The following is a 16,561-nucleotide window of genomic DNA, read 5'->3' as shown; positions in this document are numbered from 1 at the left end:
TCTTTTATGTCTGACACATTTGTAGAGACTTTTTTTTTTTACCCCCATGCATGGTATGTTTTTTCCACCTTTTTTGTATCAATCTAATATCTGGATTTTTCCTTAATATGTCACTCTCCTTAGGAGCCGTTTAGGGAGAAGGAAAAAGACCGAGTCAAGAGTTCAAAATCTCATGTAGACATCTTAACTATATAGTAATTGGATCTCTGACACTCACTTCACTGACATTCCTGTGGGTCCGTTCACTCTGAAACTTGCGAAAGCTACAATGTTGGCTAATAGGATAATAACAAATTAATGTGTGTGATAATAAATTAATGCACAGCTGACAAAAAGAACTTGTTCCAGTGTCACTCCTTGGTAGAAAGCTTTCATTTTCTAATACTATTTAAACATCCGAAGATGGACACAATTGATTCTGCAACTAAATTTTAATAATTAAAACTTAATTAGGAAACATATATGTGAGTCAATTCAGATACTCATGTTCCAGCTTGTTCAGGCTGAACAATAGATATTAATGTTGTTTAAGGAGGCAAAAAGAAAAAGAATTAATGAATGACATACACCTATAGGACTATGTACACTTACAAGAGCACAAAGGGTTCAGGCAAATTGTAAAAACTAACCGAATATCACATCCAGGCATAGAATGCTAGACTTGGAAGGAGATTATTTCAGCTTTTTTTTTTTTTTTTTTAATAGTTGAGGACACTGAGGCCTAGAAAGATTATGACTTGTACAAAGTCACCCAGATCTAATGAAAGATAGAGTCTGGTCCTATGATGCCAATCGCAACATATTTTCCATGACATTCTTGCCGCTTAGAAAAGTTTTGCAGCCTTTCACGGGCATTTCAGCTGCACAGACAAGAGTGCACAGTACACCTTACCCATCCCTGGCACCAGCACAGGCCATGAACTCCAGTGTCCTGAGGATACAGCCAAGTTTCCACATGGTGACTTACAATGCCTGAAATACAGTAGATGCTTTAGAAATGATTGTTGCTATTATTACTAGTATTACCACTGGTATCAGTGTGGATCCCCTTCTGACACTCTTTTAGGTGAACAGCATTTTTCTTTATGCATGTTGGCAGGTTCCATTTTGAAAAATGTTTGCAGCATGTATATATATATTCAGATAAGAGATCCCATGTACGAAGACAATAGTATCTATTTCACTACCATAATCAGGATCTCTAATAGGTAGAACACCTTGGAAAATATAAATTATAATAACAGGAACTCAGAGTTGCAAGGGGTCTCGTAGATTATCTAGTTCAACTGCCCTCCCCTTGATAGATCCCCCCCATACTTACATTAGATTTCTTACATCAAACAGTATAATGTATCATAAAATAGACCCAACAACAATTTGAAAGGAAATGAACCCTAGTAACAGTAGCCATGGTTTATGAAGTACTTATTTTGTGAAGCACTATACAACAGGTGCTTTATATAATTATTTCTAATGCTTACAAACAAGCTTGCAAGTTAAATATTCATACTAGTTCCACTTTATTATATGACTTAACAGAGCCTCCGAGGGATGAATCACCAAATGTACAAAAGGCGGGAAGAGGCAGAGCCAGGATTTCAACCCAGACCTGAACAGCAATAACGTCCAAGTTCATTCCCCCATCACACCCGGCATCCAGATTCTTCAATCAGGAGATAATGGCTCCAAAATTCTGAAGAAATGTGCTTTATTCTTTTTCCTTTTTTTCCCTATGAATTATTTCTTGGATTCTATACTGTTCATCAAAGGACATTCCCAATCTTTGAATTTATATACCAGTCTTTCAAAGTGAACCCTGGCCAGTTGTTGAGCCATTTTATAGATTCAAGGAATCTCAACTTCAAATGAGAAATGAAATAAACTTCTTGACTTGATCCAGGTGAAATGTCACTTGATGTATATAGTAAATAATTTTAGTTTCATCACATGAACATTTACCTGAGACCCCGCACTAGGAGGTGTCAGCTTCAGGTCCTGGCTCTGGGGGTCTCTGCCGCCTCAGCCAAGTCACAACCTCTCTGAGCCTTACTTCCCCACGAGTCAGTTGGAGAGGTTAGTACCTCCCTCGTCATTCTAATAGAGCGGGGTCAGTGCTAGGTGAGGCAGTGTGATCCTGCATGTAAACTGCAGGTTTTGTAAACTAAAGTGCATGATACAAAATTTCATAATTAATAATGATTCATATATAAAACCTCTATGGTTTAAGATGACTTTTTTGAATATTTGAAAAATAAATTATCTTAGAGTAATAAGGAAATAAGAATTCTGAAGCAGCACCAAAATAACACCATCATCTTTTGGCTTCTTGAAAAGAGATATCTAAAGGCAACTTCTGTCTTATTTTTGTTTGTTTTTAAAGGCAATGTTTAATTTTTAAATATAAGGAGGAAAAAAAATCACCCAACGCAATTATGACAAATGTAATTTCATTCTTTGGTTTCTAGGCATTTAAGATTTTTTTTAATTATGGGAAAGTAACTAATAAAATATAAAAGGTAATGCAAACGTTAGAATCATAGACTCCTAGAGCTGGATAAATGCTTTTAGAGATAATCCGGTCTGCTCCCCCATTTGATTCATGATGAAACCTAGACTCTGAGAGAGAAAGTGATTGCCCAAGTTCACCCAGCCCATGAACTTGGAGCAGGAATAGAAATGCAGCTCCTTCTAATTCAAAATCCAGGTCTCGTTTTGCTACACCACAGGCCTTTGTTCTTACCATCTAGGACACCTGGAGGGCTTGCAGTTTACTTTGTTAAGGCTGTAAACTCCTAGTAAAAATATTTGTCTTCAATTTCACACATCCTTCAGGATATCACAGCTGCCCCCAAAACCCCCCAGGCAGCGTAGGCCAGACTAGGGAGGCACCAGTGCTAGAGAGAGAGAGCGAGAGAGAGACGGAGAGACAGAGAGTGTGTGTGTATGTGTGTGTCTGCGTCCGTGTGATGGAGGTCGGGGTGCAAGGCGATGGCCTGGAAGGGCAGTGCAAGAAGTGTTTCTAAGAACAACTGAAAGCAAAAAGATTTCTCTATCCATTGCTCAGGGCTTTAACAACATCTTCTATAGCTACAACGCCTTATGAAAATAATAAAATGACTAATGCTTAAGATAAGAAATGCGAAGAGTGCCCCATCGCTGCAAAGCTCCGTTACCCCTTCAGAGAGCACCGATTTCCACAGGGAATCACTTTTGATTATATTACTCCCAAACACACGATTTGAACATCTGATTATTACTGCTGCCCAGGCACAGGATACTATCATCTCCGCGACTGGACAGAATACATCACTTTTATTGTCCCTAAGCTTATGGTTTAAGAAAGAGTACATTACAGCTATCTGTAAGTGTGTTGGAATCGTAAAAAACAGAACATAACAAAAACCAAAAACAAAACCGAAAGACCTTTCCGGGAAAGTTTTAAAGGAAGTCAGCCAGAGAACTTTTGTAAAATATAAAAAAATTTTAATTAGTGGCCACAACAGGTAACCAAAAAGGAAACATGTGCATTATATTATACTCAAAACGAATGTTTCTCTCCATTTTTTAACATTAAAATTAAATAAGATATAAGCCTCCTTTCCAAAGTTCACGTTTTTCACTTTGGCATTAAAAAAAAATTTTTATTGAAGTATAGTTGATTTACAGTGTGTTAATTTCTGTTGTACAGCAAAGTGATTCAGTTATACATATACATATTTTTTCATATTCTTTTCCATTATGGTTGATCACAAGCTATTGAATATTGTTCCCTGTGCTATAGAGCAGGACCTTGTTGTTTATCCATTCTATATATACTAGCTTGCAACTGCTAATCCCAAACTCCCAACCCTTCCCTTCCCCACAACATTTTTTTTACTTCATGTTTTTTACTTCAGCGTTTGTCAACCTTATATGAGAAACCTGGTTTGTGTACCACTGGCAGGAAATTTTTGTTTTCTTTGAACATAGCAAATCTGTATCATACCTGGAACTCTTCTGTGACAGATACTTGTATAGATATTAATCAGTGGTTATGATGGTCATTTCAGGTTACTAGAGAGGGAAAGAGCCCTCTGTCAACTGCTGTTTATCTTCTAAAATGTTTTCTTATTTCCTCTTCAGAAGAGAAATTTTTTTATTCATCAAAGATTATTAAGCTCTTAAGGGAAGTATAACCGATCATTAATGCCAGCCTTCTGTAAAAATATTAGTTTCTAACATTGTGCCTTTCAGGTGACTAAGTAATGCTAAATAAGACAGTTTCCCCTGGTGTACTTAAATTTACAAAGTGCTAATAAAATGCAATTTTTTATTTTTTTATGAAACTGTAGAGCAAAAATGGTTCCCACATAGACAGTAGGATTCAGCCTAAATTCGCACTAAACGGTGTTCAGGGCATGTTTAAATGTTAATCTTGTAGATAAGCAACAGCGTCCCTCCTTATAATTCTTCTACTCTACACCCAGGTTTTCTGCCCTCCCTACCACTTCCTTTACCATTCTCACAAATACTGTATTAAAACCATCATCTGTAATAGTGAGAAATAAGAATGTAGTAATAAGTTAAAAATTTATAGTAAGTGTTAATACCTATCTTTTTAAAATTATTGGAGTATAGTTGCTTTACAATGTTGTGCTAGTTTCTGCTGTACAACGAAGTGAATCAGTTATATGTATACATATACTCTTGGACCTCCCTCCCACCCCTCCCCCCATCCCACCCATCTAGGTCATCTTAATATTGAGAGCTCTCAGAAAAGATTTAATAATAATAGTGATATTTGAATCCTCTAACTCAAATAGTTGTTCCGCATGTTTTTTAGGTTTTATAAAATATATGTTACCTATGTCCCTTCGTGTGTTTACATGAGTAAAAAACATAAAGTGTCAACATAAAAAACATTGGGAAAATTCTCCGTGGACAGATTTTATGACCAAAAGTTACCTGAAATATTGTCTAAATGCTTTGTAATTGAAATTAGGCAAGTCTCAGAACTATGAAGACAGAGAGTAAAGCTATAAATAATATTATCACCGTTTATTGAACACCTACTTTGTGTCCCATGCAACCCTAGGTGCTCCATGCACTTCAGAGCCTTGCCAGCCTCCAATGTTACAAACTCCGTTACACAGATTCAAGGATGTTAGAGAGCTTGCTCAGAGCCACAGCTAGTAAACTGGAAAGCTACATTTTAAACCCAAGTTCACTTTCTTTTATAAACGCAGTTAAAGCAGTTAATAGAATACATAAACCATTTAGTGTTAGGAATACGGATTGTTACCGCAAATATTATGTACTTGTGAGTATATGATTTTTTTAAGAGAAAAGAGGAAGAAATGTAATTTTGTTTTCTTCTCTTGATTTCCACCCTCTTTCTAGTCTTTGAGAGCAGAGATCGTTTTTACTTACCTTTATATGCTAGCCCTTGGCACATAATAAGGATTCTCATAACTAGGCCATGTCATGAATTGTGAATTGGCTCTAAATACAATCCAGGGACATTGCTTTGTTACTCCCTAAGATACTGCTAAAAAATCAAATATAACTTGGAGTGTTGAGGGGTAAATTAACTAAGAAAAAAATTTTTTTTAATTTCCCCGTGTTTACAAGTTTCAAAGTATAAATCTGAGTACTTCCTTTTATTGCCAATTCTTAATATCTCCTTTACACACAAGCTGCAAGATGATCAAACTGCTAGATTTTCAGGAGGCTCCTCATGGATACCCAAGGATAATATTGTGGGGTCACACTGGGGACCGTGGCCTGGTAAGATGTTGAATTTCATCAAATATTTAGTTTTAACAATTCGAATTGCTCGGCTACATCTTGATTAACATAGAATATACATTAAGTAAGTTAAAGTGTATATCTAATGTAATGCCTACTTTTTCATTATTAAATAGACATTTGATTTGGAAAATATTTATGATTAGGTAATCTACTTCAAAATAGTGATGTGTTATGTACCCAAAATTTAATGCATATTTATTAAAGATAATATAAAACAGGTAATATTTATAGAGTGCTTCCTATATAACAGACACTAGAGTAAGAAATGAATACAGTTTTCTAATTTAATCTTCAAAATAATCTGTATATCTTCATTTTACCTGCAAGTTAATGGAACATTAGAAAGTAGGCATGGTTGATAGTAAGTGTTCACATCCAGTTTGTGCTTTTTACCACAGATTTTTTCATCTTGCTCTACCTTGACATGCACTTTATTCTCATTCTTTTATAATATCAGGATGAAATAGCTAAAACATCTATTTTGACAGATATACTAGTGTTGTTGCTGTATTTGTAGGGTCTGCCTTCCCGGTTTTTAAGTATATATTTCAAGGAGTTAATTTATTTTCTGCTTGTTGATATTTATGAAAATTTCTTGCAGCAAGATAACAAACAATTTCTTCCTTGAAAAGCCAATTTACTCCAATACCTGTCACAATTACCCTTTTAAGGGGAGTGGACAAACGTGGCTGACAGGTGACCTTTTAACCTCCCAGGCACTTCCATACCTGGGGCATTTTACTCCGAAATGTGCAGCCAGCGCTGTTTGTTTGCACTCTCCTCTGCTATCCTGTTGTTTGTTTTGCCCACACCACTGTATTTGCGCTGAACACAGCGAGAACTCCACCACCAGCAGGGCCTCTTGTCTGATATGGAAACAGCATCTGGGAGGGGAAACCCTTAAGAGTGCTGCCTAGTGTGTAAACTTGCAGTGGGAGTGTTATTCCTCTTACTATTCAACAGACCCTGATTTGGCAAAACACATTTTTAAGGTGCACGTGTACGCTTTCTTTTTCCAAGCCCTGTTTCTGTGCATTCTTTTCATTAGAGATGGGTATGTGTTCAGCCTACCTTCTTACGTATATAACTGATTGCTCAGTCATGACTTAACTCTTGACTTGTATTTATGATTTTTCTATATGCTCATATCTCATTACAGCCCTTCACTCACCGTGATTGCAAGGCTCACCTGAAAACAAAATCCATTATTAAAAGTTCTGTGTCTTTAGGCAGAAGACTTTACCCACCTGGAACTCAATTTCTCCATTTGAAAATTGGGATGATATTTGAGACTTGTCTATCTCAGTGAAAATCAAAGTAGGGACACCTGTTAAGGCTGGTAAAATTCAATTTTTCCCCTAACTCTGAGTCTTGCACATGCCACAAGACAGAGGAGAAGCAGTGTGGTTGATAGGAAAGCATGGTCCCTAACCTGCTGTGTGGTTTGGAGGAAGCCACCCCATCTCTCCTGGCCTCAGTTGCCTTGTTCCTTAAGGGAGGGAGTTGATAACATTGACCTCAAAGGTCCCTTTCGCTGCTCTCATGTTCTAAGAATCTCCTGCCCAAGAGAAAGCACTTCTCCCCCTTCCTCTGTTGCTGCCTCAATCTCAGTATGTACCTGCAGATTGCTGGCTTCACGTACTTTTCTCCACTTTTTTTACAGTGTGGTGGAAATATCTCCAGGCATGGGGAGGCAGCTGTCCCAGGTGTGCTAATGGGAAATGAGCAGGAAACGGCTCAGCCAACCTTGTGCCTCTCCTGCCCCAGGCTCTTGGGTGAGGTGCAGTTCCTTGGAGAAAGCAGGATGGGCACTCTGCTTGTCTCCAAGGGTGGCAGACACGCTCCTTCCCCCACACTTGGGTCAGAAGCATCACACAGGGCCACCACCATCACCACCACTAGGGAGATTTACATCAGCTTGCTCTTCCATCTCAAAAGTCGGACGGTACTAAGAAAGGCATCTCCATTACTGTAGATACTGTGAGGCAGCTGCTCTGCTGCATGCTCTATACACATTATCTCATTTCATGCCACGACACTCTTAGGAAGTCAGTACTTACTATTATCCCCATTGCATAGAAGAAGAAACTAAGATTCTTCCACTGTTAAGTGACCAAGCCAGTTTCCAAGGCAAGACCATGTGATTCTCAACCTCTTCTTCTTGCTAGCGTTTTCCACAGCCTCACCTCACCATGGTCGATTCACGAAGGAAACATCTCAACAACATCATCGTCATTATTATTATTATTATATTTTTTTAAAAAGAAACCTCAGGGGATTTGGGGGATAAAAATGTCTAGATAAGTATTAAAAATTTCCATTCCAAAATGGCTGTGCAGCTTTCATCATCCCTAACCTGGTGCTTGGAAACCTTTTGAGCTGGTGGCAGCCACTCATTTGATTCCCTTACTGTTGAAAGAGTGACTGGCCATCTATTTTTAAATGAAATGAAACTAATTTCATTTTGAGAATTCTTTGGAACATTTCGTGACAGTCATTGAGATAATTGGGGACATCCTGGAGTGTCACAAAACCAAGGTTGGGAATCAGTGTTCTAAGGACTGAAGAAGCAAATTAATTTTTCTTTCCAGTTTTCTTCAGATAGTTTTTTGTGTGAAAACTCAACTTTCTAAGGCTTTCATTATGTGTTTTGGCTTCCTTTTCCTTGTTATCCTTTTTCTTCTTCTTTATTTACTGTGTATAGACGACTGCATAGCTCATTAATGTATCTCTTAACCTAATTAGCTTTCTTAACATGAAACAATGCCCCTCTTTCCAGGAATGTGCAGGTTTTTAGAGCCAGGAAGAAGGCTGTGACCTTCTGAACCGTTCCGCTGTCAGGCTGAGCAAAGGTGACTCATGAAACACTGTCGAGGTACAGGAAAAAAACAGCACAGCAAGACAGTGCCCTGTCTTAATAATAGGAAAAATACATTTTCAAAGAGTGGTGCTAGGTTTCTTTTGAAGACTCTGCTCCTGGTTTTCAAGGTATCTGACCTAACCTGATTGAATTCTGGAATAAGCAGAGCTTCAGAAGAGGGAACCTGCATGCTGTCATCATGATGTGTTTATAGGCAAAGTCAAAACAGTTCCCAGGGAAAATTAAATATAAATGTCTAGTTCAGGGTGGCCCATTTAAAGCTTAAATCTCATAAAATTTAAGTATGACTGCCATGTGACCTTTTAAATCAGCCATCTGTCTGTTTACCTGTCAGTGACAATGTTTTTGTTTACTTACAGTCTCCTCAGTGACTTCTTGCTTTAACTTTCATATTTATTTACTATTCAAACATTCTTTCATTCATTCCTTCACTCACTCCATCAGCACTGCAAATATAACACCTCCACACAATACTTTTCCATTAGCCAGCTCTGTTACTTTTGGAGAAGTCATTTAACTGCTCTGAGCTTCAGTTTCCTCATCTGTTACGATGTGGAACTGGACAGAATCTCTTCCAGCAATTTTATTTGATAATTTCTAAACAAATCCCCAAATCATAACATGGACATTTATACTGATACATCACTCATCCAAGCCAGGAAACAAATATAATATTTGGCAACTAGTTATAAACAATTCTCCCTACGGACTATACGTCTGTTAACTGGCAACCCAACCAACTAGCCTGATGCAGGTCTGACCACAGATTTTTGCCAGTGAAGTGGTCTAAGGGTCCTAGGAAGTCCACAAAATTGATCCTCCGATTGTTTTAGTTTTATTTACTTATTATTTTTAAGGTTCCTGTTGTTCAGCCCGCTGTTTAGAAGTAGAACGTTTAAGGCTTTGTACTTAATACTTCCATTGCCTCAGTAATAGAACCACACTGGTGACCAGACTAGAAACCGATTGTGACAGAGGCAGCAGCTTGTCTCCAGTGTCCACTCTCTTGCTTTTCCCTTTAGTAATAGAAGACCTGTGTTTCAGATAAGCACTTGACGGCCCAACAGAAGACTGCATTTCCCAGACTCCCTTGCAACTAGGTGTGCCTGTGAGGCTGCATCTGAGCCAATGGAATGAGAGCTGAAGCAATGTGTGCTCCCCTGGGGTCATCTCCTCAAAGTTGAACCCACTTGCCATGCATTTTCCCTTACATCCTTCCTGCTGTCTGGGTAGTGCTGACAGCTCGAACAACCTTGGAAACAGGTATTGAGGATGCCGGAGCTGCCCACCAGGCATGAACCGTTGGACAGTTAGTAGAGAAAGGTAAATAAACTTCTAGCTAATTTATGCCATTGTCTATCACAGATACTTTGTTACAACAACTTAGCCCATACCTTCACTAACACATCCTTAGTTCTGGACCTAACAAAGGAAAATAGCCTTAGAAGAAGTTACAAATATTAAATATTTTAAAAATAACATTTAGGGAGGAAGATAAAGGGGTGACAGATTATACTGCTTTTCAAGTATATTCTGAAGGCGGGTGGCGGGGTGTCAGAAGAATTAGGAAAAAATAATGAATTCCATTTAAGGATCTCTTTAAAGTCAGGGGCACCTCTTGGGCCAGCTGAGCCTTAACAATGCAAAGAAGACTCTTGGATGTTAGAGACAAGAACCTCTGACCAGACATCTTATTTTGTTCTCCTTTTGTTATTCTTCTGCCGCTACAGTAAACAAAGGCTTTGCAGCCAGGCAACTTTGAGTTCAAGTTGTCCTTTTGCCACTGACTAGCCATGACATTGGGCAAGTTACTAGACCACCGAGCCTCAGTTTCCCCATGTATAAAAAGGGAACAAAAACAGATGTTCCTTACAGAGTTGTTGCAAAAATCAAAATAATATATACACTCTAATGGTTCTTGGTACCTCGTGAGCTCTCCTTGAATAAGAACTATTATTATTATTGTCCTTCTTGACTAGTAGCTTGGCAGTGTTGCTGTTATTGATTCAGCTGCAATCTTGCCAGTATTTCACTTTCCGAGTGGACTGAGTAAGCCTTTCTACAGAATGCCCCATTAGAGCAATGCCTGCAGTCAGCTCCTAACTCTGCATTCACAGCCCAGGCAGACCGAAAGGAGGTCCACGGCTCCCCGGTGTTCGTGCTACGTGGAGGTGAGCATATTTTCTCAGACATTTAGTAAGAGGCTTGGGTAACTGGGTACTCCGCTCAGGGTTTAGAACTTGGTAAAATTACCTGAGCAGGTCAAGTTCCTATTGCAAGTCTCATTTGCAAATACAGAGCCTCAGCCTCTGTGCCCCTCACTTACATGCTTTCTTCTCCTGATCCTTCTTTGAGGATTATTTTTCAAATAATACTTACACAGCTCTCCAAACGCCTGCCTCAAAGGACCCTCATCTTTTTGATGCACTTTGCTTCTGCATATTATGGTGCTCTCATTTGGAAAGGGAAGAATTTTAAATGTAAGTCACGGAACGTCTGAATCCTCTTACGTACTTTCTAGTTACCCTTGAAATATTTTTGTGCAGGTTAAAGGGACTGCACGGTTTCTTCAGAATCAGAACCTGCTTTGTGCTGCATTCAGAAGGTTTTGACTGGGATGATCTCTTCAGGGATCCAAAGTGGGGAGCTGAAACAAAGGACTCGGCTTCTCATATTGTCAAATTTGTCCAAATATATCCCTCTCATCATCCAAACTCAAATAAACTCCAATTATAGCAAATAAAGAAGCTAAACAGGTTGTAAAGACATTATGACCTGCGTGTTCAAAGCTCTTCCAAGTCTATTGCAACATAGGATTTCCACATTTTAAAAATGTCTGCATTATGTTTGAGATTCTAATGGTGGTGACATATTTATTCCACCTGAATTCAGGCCCAGCTCAACTCTTTAGGTAGCAAAGATTATTTATTAAATGCCTCCTATGAGTCAGATAAGACACAGGGTTTAGGGCTTTGCATAGCTAATCTTTAAAGTTAATAGTACAATTATGCCCATTTTAAAGTCAGAGAGAGGCTTGGAGCACAAGGTCACATAGACAGTGAGTTGCTGAGTAAAGATTCAAACACTGGTCTGTCCGTATTAAGACCCCTGCCATCCCTAATATTTCTTACTCCTTCTCAGATTGGGGGCTTTATTGGGAGTAAGCAGTTTCACTTTATTATAAAACTGAAATGCATATCTTGGAATTAACTTAGGTGGAACCAACCATATATTTCCTTTGTCATACTGGAAATTCATGGTTTTGGCAGGCATCACGATATTGGAGCAAAAATAAAAGGAGTTATTTTGTAAATGATGCCTGTCTCTTTGCTTCTTATTACAGATACAATGGGGGAAAGAAGCTTAATAGGATTTAGTACAAATTCAGATTATTTTAAAATGTATCTCTCTGTGTTAATGGGCATACCCCAGATATGTGAAATGTGTCAGTTTCCCTTAATTCATGGAGGATGGAGGGAATCAGTTTGAGATCTTTGGGGTGTAGAGAAGAAGAGGAATTAATTTGACAATATATCTTCCAAGAAAGAACTCCTGGGAACTTTAGGGGAGTATTTCTGTCCAGCAGTACCAGAGCCAGTGCCCAGGAAGCACCCAGCGCGCCACGTTCAGCTTTTACCTCAGTCCTTCCTCATGGCCCGTTAGCAGACAGTGTGTAGTTTAGGGCAATTACTTGGCTGATGTCTCTTACCCTCCCTCCTTGTCCTCCCCCCAATTCCCACTGTACCTACTCTCTTTCCCTCGTTACATTTTTCTCGACAAAGAAATAGAGAAAACCTGAAAGTGAGCTTTGCTCACCAGGAGAGCAAAGGCTGTCCAACAGGACCAAAGAAACACTCAGGAAGAGTGGGTGCTGACAGGTAAATCAGGCAGAAGAGGCATGTGGCTGGGGGGCTGCAAGTCTCCAATCTGAGATCGCAGACACTCTATCCTACACCTGAGCAGTATGTGAAGGAGGAATAAAAATAACGTCTTGTCATATGAGGGTTAAAAAACCCCAAACAAACCGATTATACATTTGGGGGAGAAAATTCCTATCTAGAGGATATATTTTAAAACAATTATTTATGAATTTTATAATTTTTAAAGCAGTGGACACCTATGACATCCTTAATAGAAAAAGAGAAACTAAAGATTTGGATGACTATCAATATTATAAAGAAATACATCCACTAAAAAAAAAATTACAGTCATATATGGATGGTAACCATTTTATCTCGATCTATTAATACCTTACCCCAATATGTTACTAGCATTTTATACTGAATGGTCATCATATTTTATAATGATAATTGTTTGATACATACAGCTTAGTATTATTTTCAAAGCACTTTTCCATAACTAATATTTGTTAAATATTTTGGAATTTACTATGTGCCAGGTGCATCCTTAATGCTTTACATGGGTTATTCCATTGGATCCTTTACAACTTTGTGAGACATCATCATGTCCATTTCATAGGTGGGAAAACTGAGCTTCAGGTGACTTTCTCAAGTTCCAAAATCAGTAACTGCAGATCTGGGGCTCCCTTCTTCTGTTCTGTTCCTGTGCACTCTGTACTGATGACCACTGTCACTAAGCCACACTAAAATGGGATTGGAGCATTTTAAAATAACGTTTATCTACAACATCTACAATCTTCTCTTTGTCATTCATAAAGAAGAAGGTGTTGCAGTATCCTTTCATACATACTGCATGCTTTCCAAGCCCTCAGGGCCTGACAAGACTTGGTGCTGTATGAACTACCTGATTTCTTGTGGATGGTTCTATCTTGCATGTGATATTATTATTATTATTATTATTATTTTTAATTTATTTATTTATTTATTTATTTACTTGGCTGCACCAGGTCTTAGTCGCAGCATGCGGGATCTAGTTCCCTGACCAGGGATCGAACCCTGGCCCCCTACATTGGGAGCACGGAATCTTAACCATTGGACCACCAGGGAAGTCCCGCATATGATATTATTGAGTGTGGTCCATTCATCCAGGGTATTGTTGGAATAGTGACCTAATTGTAGACTGCTGTGTCTTCTTTCTGCCCAAGAGTAGATGTAGCCCCAGGTAAGGTTGAAGCCCAGAACTTTGTTCTGAAAGCCTAGAGGACAGGGAAGTTCATTCCTTGGAGAAGCTTACTGGAGTGAGTGGGGTTTGAACGGTGGTTTGAAGCGTAGAAAATGGACTGTTGTAAATAAACACTCTCCTTACCTTTACAGGTGAAGACCTATAGTTAAACACATGAACTATCAGATATTTGATTTAAATATTTTATGTCAAGCCAGCTCTTTTGGGAATTTTTTTCATCCATAAGATATAGATTGCCAAAAAGTAAAACAAAAACAATTAAAAGGACTTTGGGGGCTATATTTATGGAGTTGATTGGTACAACCCAAACAATTCTTTCTCTGCAATAGTACTTGAAATGAACGTTATAGAAATATACAGTTAGTTATATACTTACTATAGGGTTGTTTCTAATGTACAGAGTATTGTAGAAAGATAAAAATAAGCAGACTTTATTCCACATTAAGTATCAATTGTGGGTGATTAGGCACGATGTTCTCTAGACTCCTACCTACCGAGTCCTATTCTGTCATCACTGGTAATCCCTATCTCTAGCAAAGAATATTGGCTGCGCGCACACACACACACACACACACACACACCACACCACATCACACTACACACACCACACACACACTACACAGAAATGCACACATGTGTCTGTTGCTCTTCCACTTCCTCAAAATAGTCCCCTTGCTTTTTGTATTGTTTACATTTTAACATTTCTCACTGGAAGTCCGCGTCTTTAAGATAAGACTATTGAAATGAATGGTTTGCCTTTTCTATACCTTTTTATAAAGCAGCATGTCTGATGTGGTTCGAAATTGAGGCACAGAAGCAAATGCTAACAGGAGGCCCATCTATCTGGTCCACTAACCAGGTCCGTCAATCTGAGAACCGTGAACCACCCATCTCTCCTCCCGCCTTGCTGCTCTATAACCGTGTTCCTCATCTCTCGTAATTTCACACCACTGACATCTCCTCCTGCCTGTTAGATCCAGTCTTCAAATTGCCTTCCCCTGAATTATGTCACAGTTCTTCCCCCAAACCCCCTTAGGTTCGCATCATTCATGAAATAAAGTCTGTCCTTTTTGCATAGACGGACCTCAAGTTACCTCACAACCGCCCTTCTCACCGCTTCCCCCACGTGCCCCCAGCCCTGACACCAAGCACATCCTCTGGGCCAACCAGGCAGAGCCTCACTCTTAGCCAGGAATGTTCTTCCTCACTCTGTTCTGAAGAGAAGAATCCTATTTTTTTCTTTTCTTTTCTTTTTTTTTTTAACATCTTTATTGGAGTATAATTGCTTTACAATGGTGTGTCTATTTTTTCTTAAAAAAAAATTAACTTATTTATTTATTTTTGGCTGTGTTGGGTCTTCGTTTCTGCGCGAGGGCTTTCTCTAGTTGTGGCAAGCAGGGGCCACTCTTCATCGCGGTGCGCGGGCCTCTCACTATCGCGGCCTCTCTTGTTGCGGAGCACAGGCTCCAGACGCGCAGGCTCAGTAGTTGTGGCTCACGGGCCCAGTTACTCCGCGGCATGTGGGATCTTCCCAGACCAGGGCTCGAACCCGTGTCCCCTGCATTGGCAGGCAGATTCTCAACCACTGCGCCACCAGGGAAGCCCTTTTTTCTTAAAGATAAAATTTAAAAAAATCACTAGCTACGGAGAGTTTATAGAAATGGGAAATTGCTCTGTCTAATTCTCTCACAGGAGAGTCTGTTCTTTGATATTCTTTTTACCTTCCTTTCCCATCTCCCAAAAACTCCAATCACAATCACTTATTATATGATATCACAGCGTGGCTTTTGAAGTTTTATTCATCTTTGCACTTTATTCTGACTTGTATTATAGCGAGTTGTTTATCTCTCTCTGCCACTAAATTTTAAGTGCCTTAAAGACAGGGATTGTGTTCATTTTTCCATATCCAGAATTATATTTTAACTCTGTAGTTTGGCTTTAAAGACTGAGAATTTGAGCTTTTGCAATAATAAATACAAAAGTCTTAATTTAACAACTGAAAAACTACATCTACATAAACTGCATAGTACCCACAAAGCAAACATCCAATAAATGTTTGTTGATTGGAATGTTGACTGAATTACACATTTATAGAATGAATTGTTGAGACAGAATATTCTCTATTCTTTCCTACTTTAGCTACAGCACAAGCTGACGAAGAACAAATAAAATTGTTGATTAAGATCTCTTCCTTTGTTTCTTTAACATTTCTTCACTGTCAACTATAAACCCGTGAAAAAGAGAGGTTTTTTTTTGCCTTCAAAAAACTGACATTGCTTTTGTATAGACAGTTTTATTAATCTTTAAACAAATACACATCATTAAGTCAAGTTCTCACTGAGAGACTGGGAAATTTATGCTCTGGTGGCCCAACTCTTTGAGCTTCTAGAAGAAGCCCAGGATACTTGTAAATCCTCTAAACGTCACTGCAAATGATAACGAATAGTAACGTACATTTATGAGTACTTTGCCATTTTCATATATAGTATTCTTTAATCCTTACAGAGAGTTTGTGAGGTAGGTTTAAACCTCATTTTCAGGTAAAAAAAAACTCATGAGTTTAAACGTCTTTCCGAAGGTCATGCAGCTAGGATACAGAAGAATTAAGTCTAGAACTCGAGTCTTTTGACTCCAAATCTAGTGCTCTCCATTGTATCATGCAGAAATAGAGCAAGACTGGGCCCCTGCATACTTAGAAAAAGAAAAGCAGGGTCTGCACAACCACACAGGTTGAAAATACAATGAGACTCTGGAGATAATGCTGCCTCCCTTCATAGGTGTTTTGGG

Source organism: Balaenoptera acutorostrata, chromosome 4, assembly GCF_949987535.1.
Source record: "Balaenoptera acutorostrata chromosome 4, mBalAcu1.1, whole genome shotgun sequence".
NCBI classification, from domain to species: domain Eukaryota; kingdom Metazoa; phylum Chordata; class Mammalia; order Artiodactyla; family Balaenopteridae; genus Balaenoptera; species Balaenoptera acutorostrata.
This window is presented reverse-complemented; position numbering follows the sequence as displayed.